Below are 7,917 nucleotides of genomic sequence, written 5' to 3'. Positions count from 1 at the left end.
AGATTGACATCCATAAGTTTTGTAAAGCTTCGAAATTATCTGTAAGATTTGTTGCAAGTCGCTAAGTGCATCTGCTCTCGAGTAGTGGATGAATATGGTCTGGGTAATTTGCGCGCCGTGAGTTAGGAGGCTTCAAGACATATGCACAGTCTGGAACTGTACCACTTTCATCATTGTGTTAAGTTATTAACATAAGAGAATAGCTCATTATGAGTAGATTATGACAGTATTTAAATTTGGCTAACAGCGGTATGTAATGTAGGCAATTATATTTTTGTTGCCCCTGGAAGCCGTTAGATAGGCAACGTGCAGCTAAAAACCACTCCACGGATTAGCCGTTTAGCAATACAGATGCCTCCACAGATCACTGTGCAGTAGTATAATAGACTTGTCAGCTTCCTTTCTCGTGACAGGCTCTTCGGCTCAGAGTGACACTTATACCCAGCCTCGTAAATTATTTGCTGTATTTATTCCAGTGTCTGTCTTCCTCTGCAGCCTTAGTTCTCTACGGCTCCCTCTAGTACTTTGCAAGCTGTTTACTGTCTTCACACGTATCCTGCCATCCCGTTCCTTTTTACAGCCATTGTTTTCTACATATTAATTGTCTCACAATCTTCGCGAACAAATTACCAATTTGTTATGTTACCACTGCATTTGTCAGCATTATTCCGTAACACCACAAATAAAAGGCTTGTGTTCTTTCCCTCGTTGGTTTTGAGACAGTTCATGATTCACTTTCTTACAATCCTGCGCTACTGACGTATATTTCATTGCCAGAAATTTCTTCCTGAAATTGAGGCCTTGTGTTTGACACTACTATTTATTATTTTTTGAATACTTTTTGTTATCTTTTTAATATGGCGAGGAGAGCCCTAATTACCTGTGCTAGTCTACTCCTTGTGTCCTCATTGCTACCCCCGTCATGTATTATTTGGCAAAAAGGTAACAGAATTCCTTCACTTCCTTAATTACGTGATTCCAATTTTTGTTTTAAGTTTCTATATCTACATCTACATGGTTACCCTGCACTTCGCACTTAAGTGCCTGGCAGAGGGTTCATCGCAGTATTTTCATACTACTTCTCTACCATTTCACTCTCGCATGGCGCATGGGAAAAAGGACACCTAAATCTTTCCTTTCGAACTCAGATTCCCCTTATTTTATGATGATGATCATTTCTCCCTACGTAGGTGGGTGTCAACAAAATATTTTCGCTACCGGATGAGAAAGTTGGAGATTGAAATTCCATAAATAGATCTCGCTGCAAAGAAAACCGCCTTTGTTTCAGTGACGGCCATCCCAACTCGCGTATCATATCAGTGACACTCTCGCCCCTATTGTGCGATAACACGAAATGAGCTGTCCTTCTTTGCACTTTTTAGATGTCCTCCGTCAGTCCTACGTGGTAAGGATCTCATACCGCGCAGCAATCTTCCAGCGGAGGACGGACATGAGTAATGTAGTCTGTCTCTTCAGTGGCTTTGTCGCATCTTCTAAGTGTTCTGCCAACGAAGCGCAGTCTTTGTTTCGCCTTCCACACAATATTATGTATGTCGTCTTTCCAATTTAAGTTGTTCGTAATTGTAATTCCTAGGTATTTAGATGCGAATAACCTCGCACTTTTTTGTTTAGTGCCAATTGCCACTTTTCGCACCATGCAGAAATTCTCTCTAGATCATTTTGTAACTGGAATTGATCGTCTGATGATTTTACTAGACGGTAAATTACAGCGTCACCTGCAAACAGTCTAAGGGGGCTGCTCGGATTATCACCTAGATCATTTATATAAATCAGGAACAGCAGAGGGCCTATGAAACTACCTTGCGGAACGCCAGATATCACTCGATCATTTACCGTCTATCACTACGAACTGTGACCTCTGTGAGAGGAAACCACGAATCCAGTCACACAATTGAGACAATACTCCATATGCACGCAATTTAATAGTCGCTTGTGAGGAACGGTATCAAAAGCCTTCTAGAAATCTAGGAATATGGAATCGATCTGAGACCCCTTGGCGACAGCACTCATTACTTCACGGAAACAAAGAGCTAGCTGTGTTGCACAAGAACGATATTTTCTGAATCCGTGTTGGTTATGTATCAATAAGTCATTTTCTTCAAGGTGATTCATAATGTTCGAGTACAGTATATGCTCCAAAATCCTACTGCAAATTGAGGACAGTGATATGGGTCTGTAATTCAATGGGTTACTCCTATTTCCTTTCTTGAATATCGTTGTGCCCTGTGCTACTTTCCAGTCTTTAGGAACAGACCTTTCGTCAAGTGACCGCTTGTATACGATTGCTAATAAAGGCGCTATTGTGTCTGCATACTCTGAAAGGAGCCTGATTGGTGTACGATCTGGACCGGAAAACTTGCCTTTCTTAAGTAATTTGAGTTGCTTCGCAACACCTAAGATATCTGCTTTAATGTCACTCGTGCTAAGGGCTGTTCTTTCGAATTCTGGGATATTTACTTCGTCTTCTTTCGTGAAGGAATTGCGGAAAACTTTATTTAGTAACTCCGCTTTAGTGGCACCATCATCGGTAACATTTCCATCCCTATCGCACAGTGACGGTATTGACTGTTATTTGCCACTGGTGTACTTTAGATACGACCAAAGTCTCTTTGGGTTTTCTACCAAATTTTGAGACAATATTTCATTGTGGAAACTATTAAAAGCATCTCGCATTAATGTTCGCTCTAAATTTCGAGTTTCCGTGAAACTTAGCCAGTCTTGGGGATTTTGCGTTCTTCTGAATTTGGCATGCTTTTTTCGTTTCTTCTGCAACAGTGTTCTGACGTGTTTTGTGTACCATGGTGGAGCAGTCCCGTCGCTTATTAAATTACGCGGTATGCCTCTATCCGCTAATCTAATTACTTCCGCCTTTCTTTGATATACTGTCAGCCTGTACTCTGCGCTCTGTAGACTGTTAATTCCATTCAGCTGGTGCTCTAATAATGCGTCTGTTTCAACGAGGATAATAATGTCATCTGTGAATCTTATAATTTGATATTTTTCACCTTGAATTTCATTCTCACTTCTGAAACAGTCTTGTCTTTCATCCATTGTTTCAGCGAAGTACGAGTTGAACTGTAGGGAGAAAAATTACAACCCTTCGTTACGTTCTTTTTAGTCAGATCTTCATTTCTTCGTGTGTAACTATTATCGTGAGGGTTTCAGATGTAACAAAACTTAAATAAAATGTAACAGATCGATATCCGCTGGTATTTAATTACTCACAGGTCTACTTTCAGAAGGAATTTTACATTATATTTTGTCCCCAGAATTAGCATTAATGTGGTCTGGGTGACGTCACCTGCACATGCGAATGTGCGTAACAACAGAGGCAACAGATCACCACCATAGACGAGTTTTAGGACCGAATAAGTGCAGTTCGACTGGGACGCGATTCTACGGCCACGGCAGTTGACTGGGAAAGCTATCGTTGAGTTAATCACCAGAGATTAAACACAGTTGGGGCTCTGGTATGCCCAAAAAATTAATTAATGGGGACGAAGTAACACAAAGGCGTGTTTCATCAGCTAGTTCCAAGACAGCAGGAGAACCTACATTCCTGCGCCTGTTCGTGATAAGTGTGTTTATTTACTTAACATCCCCAGGTTAGGCCATGAGGCCGTCTCTTATATCTAACCAGGCACTCTGCGCGTTTTTTGTTACATTCCTTGAAATGCTTACACTATACTCATGTAGTCATATGAGACTATTTGCATATAACGACTTTGTGTACACGGAGGCGACGTAGATTCTTGTTACGTAATGCACAATGACTTGCAGATGATCTATATTTGTTTCAAAGAATGGCAGTGAGCTCCATACACAAACAGATGCAACGTAATGCGCGTCAGTAGATGAAAATATATGATGCCGTTTGAGTATGCCATCAGTCAGTCCAATCAGAGTAGGTAAGTCCAGGATATAGCAGGGTAAAGAGTGATTTCGGGAAGCATGGGAATCTTGGTCAGCCAATGGGAGGTGGTGGGGCTGTGGAACGACCGATACCTTAAAACGTTTTGCGTGCAGACGCGTCGTGCTTTTTGCACTAAATTTCACATTAATGAGAATCTACCGGTGCCGTCTATCTGTGCAGTTAAAAATTGCACAAATGGGCTTTGAACTTTGAAGAAGCCTGGGAAACCAAAGACAGTGCGTTTTCCTGAGAACATCAAGCATGTAGGAGTTGCAGTTGATGGTATGCTACGTCGCTCAATTCGCCAGCTTTCTTTCTTTCCTCACCCCCCCCCCCCCCCCCCCCCCGCTTTTTTTCCAAGAGGTGGAGCTCCTCCACGTCCACACCGGCATGATGGCCAGCTCAAAGGTCTACTGCCGTCTCTGCATAAGGGTTAGTTTTCACTAAAGTGAGGTGTCGCAGGAGTGGGTACTGCGATGTTTACTTATGTCTGGTTATGGTCGAAAGTCGAACGAAGGGTAGAGGCTTGAAGGGCAGAGGAAAAAGAAAGTGTCAAGGCAAGAGCCAAGGGAAAAATACCTGTGCGATAGTTAGGTCAGGGAGTAAGACCAGTAGCGGATGTCTTGCTGCCTGCGACAGGTCGTGCAAGGGCAGGCTTTGTTAGTAGTGAGTATCATGCATGTCGATACCTTTGACGATGTGCGGTGCTGTTACTCGGCGGCTCCCGCTGGGTGCCGGTGTTGGCCTCTCGATCAGCGTAGGTGTACCTGTAACAGTTAGGTTCATCATCGTTTTGTGTCCGATAGCTCATATATCAGATGCACAGTGAAAGGTGGTATTGGCTATTTGTTTGTGCGTCAGTGGGCGAGCTCGTCGGTTTCCCTGCTGTAGCCTGTTGGTCGGCTTTAACAGTAGCTGGCATACCCAGTTAACGTTGCTGATATGCAGGGGCTTGCCGACGTTTGACGCTTTGTGGGTCTATGTTAGCTTGCCATAGGTGGTTATGTCTGGTAGTGTCTTTGGCCGCTTGTGCTTCCACATATGGTTGTAATATTTGGGACATCAAACTATGCCGGTGGTTGGCGTTATGGAACGCGACCGCGCCCGTGTTAAAGAAGGTGGAGGGGTCTGGTGACCTCGACACGTGACCTGAGGAGTGAGGAGGAACAGACAGGCAGCGAACGGAAGTAGACCTCCCGCCTGGGGCGACAGAATATTGTGTTTACGGGTCGCTTATGTGAGAATGGTGCCGAGTAGGACTGCTAGCTTTTTGAAGAATATCGGGAATCCCATACATAGGTGTTTAAAAAAAAATAACATTATCGGCCATCGATATATTGAAGAAATGTATCGATATACCGATATATCGACGAAGAAATATGATCATACCGGCCTATACAAATATCGGCTACAAATTGTAAATATACTGCCGGTTTTAGGGCTTTGTGTTTAAGTCTTGATTTATTATAAGATATACTGTTCATCAACAAACTAGCAATCTGCTTATCTCCCTCAGAGCAAGAACTGCAAGGTGAACGATGTACTTTCACGCTTGACGATAACCACTTTGCCAACAATGGTAAATGCGTGCAAATGGCCGAATAAAAGGTGTCCGATGGGTCCGTAGTTCGGTTTCGTAACACATCGTATTTGTCTGAAACACTTCATGGCGACTTCGCTGTATTTTCATTTCTGCCAACACCAGCGACCTAGCACCTGTATTGTCAAAATTGGATGCTGCTGCTAAACGTTGCAGCTCCTGATGGCAGCGCCGAGCGCCGATTACGTCAGCATTTCCCCTCTCACGTCTCCGCTCACCGCAAAGACAAGTCCTGTCATTTAGATTTTGTTCATCACCTCTTTTTGAAGAATGCCGGTGTGAACAAATAGCACACAAACTGCGATAAAAATTATTTTTTATAGAAACTGGTACGCCGTTTCTTCACATCGGATGTCTTGTTATTCCATTCACACTTCACTTTCCAGTACAATCGGACTTCTTCAATTGCGCCACCTATACTAGTTTCACACATTCAGAGAGAAATATTGGACGTGATAAAGGCTCAACAAGTAGTAAGACTCCTTATCACAGTGAACGTAAAATTATGTTCTACTATAATTTCAAACTAACAGCTTCAAATATTCACCGAAAAAATATGATATAAAATAAAAAATATCGGCCTTCGATATTGCCATTTTAATGTCGACGTATCGGAAGAAAAAATATCACCGATATGTATAGATATTTTATGGGAACAGTATCAATATTTCATCAAACGACTTAATGCCGAGAGCAAGTTGTTAGTTCGCGGAGAATGGTACATCATGTTTTCTGCACCATCGAACAGTACCGCGTTTAGCTTCGCTGAGGTAAAGGGCTCCTAGTTAATATTTCCAGGTGTTGAAGTGAAATTCGAGTGATTCTCTAATGGGAGCAGTTCTTTCCAGATACGTTGTAAGAGGTCCACGACAAAGGAATTTATTGCTAGTGCACTGGAGCAGATGTGATTTCGATGGATTGCTGACACGTTGCCTCCGATATGTAAGCTGTAAGAGAATGTCAGACCAGAGAGCAGTGTTGGCTGCAGTAAGAGCAGTGTCAATAGGAGTAAGTAGTAGGTAGCAGTCGAGGGTATTGTGTTGGCTGGGCTGGTCGTGGGGAGCGATGGCGGTGCCTGAGCGATGTAGTATAAGGTAAAAGCAGCCGCGCGCAATTGTAGTTTGTTGCAACTAAATTTGTACTACTGTTATATCAAGTCCCATATGAATGTTTTTAAAATCTTTTAATAGTAATCTTTCTCATAAAATTAACTTTTGACAATCATTTATCTGAATTTAAAGATTTTACTAATTTCTCCTATCCATGGTCATCCCTATTATCGCAAAGAAAAATCAGTTGTTTCTTTCTGTACAAAACAAATATAGTGACCAGAACTGCACTGGGCTGTGCCAGAAAAATTTCTTGTAGAAGCAGACATATACGCGTTATCCGGCGACTCCATTGAGGAAAGAATTTTCAATTTATTCAGAATGATCCTGCAAGCCCATGACGCAGCACTGCTGACGTTCAAACTTACCAGTTAAGATTGACAGACAGTTAATTATTGAAACGTTATATGTGAGCCACAATTTTTCATTGGGAGGTTAGTCACGTTATTATTGCGAGGTTACAGAATAATAAACTGTTGGGCGGTTACACTAAATGTGAATGCTATAAATATTTTTACTGTTGGAGAGATTAGTCACATTTTATTATTGGTAGGTTACGGAATTTATCAGTGGGGAGGATAGACTGAATGTGAATGATATAAATATTTTTTTTGTTGGGAGGTTACAAAGTATTACGGGGTAAAGCTAAGTGTGACTGTGGGTGTGTGCCCACAAGGAAGTAACAGCCGCACTCGACAAGAAGTGCTGCACTTGAGCGCTCTCGTGTGGTGCTTGTCGGGTCATCCACGAATTGGATGACCTTGTGATGATGTGGCCTTGGTTAGGAGTCTGTTTTATAGTACTTTGTTATGACATAATACCGACGTTTACTGTGTGTGCTTAGATTTGTGCAACTTCGTCTGGTAATGCTGCTGCTCCAACTGTAATCCGAGGAGTAGTTATCTCAGCTCGTTTCAAGCTATACAATAATTATGGTCCTTCTTCCGAGTTTATTTAAGAATATTGTTGTACTTGTCTTGTTCAATATTACCGATTTTTAATCTATCTGAAGCGCTAAGTGAAAGCTGTGGTTTTTGATTTGTACTCTCACAACGAATGTAAAGTTTATCAAGTATGCTTAAAGCTCATGTCAACACTTACATTTCACTATGGTTTCTGAGGCGACGTTAGGAGTGTTTTGCTTGTCTCGCTGGTCCTTGAAAATACAAACATCAAAAAAAAGATTAGCATCACCTCGGTTCCGAGAGTTCCGGTACCTGTACAGAAAACGGAATAGAGATCAACATCAACATTATTTCCGCCCTTTTTATTGA

Source organism: Schistocerca gregaria, chromosome 3 (assembly GCF_023897955.1).
Source record: "Schistocerca gregaria isolate iqSchGreg1 chromosome 3, iqSchGreg1.2, whole genome shotgun sequence".
NCBI lineage: Eukaryota > Metazoa > Arthropoda > Insecta > Orthoptera > Acrididae > Schistocerca > Schistocerca gregaria.
Note: the sequence above shows the minus strand (reverse complement) of the source record.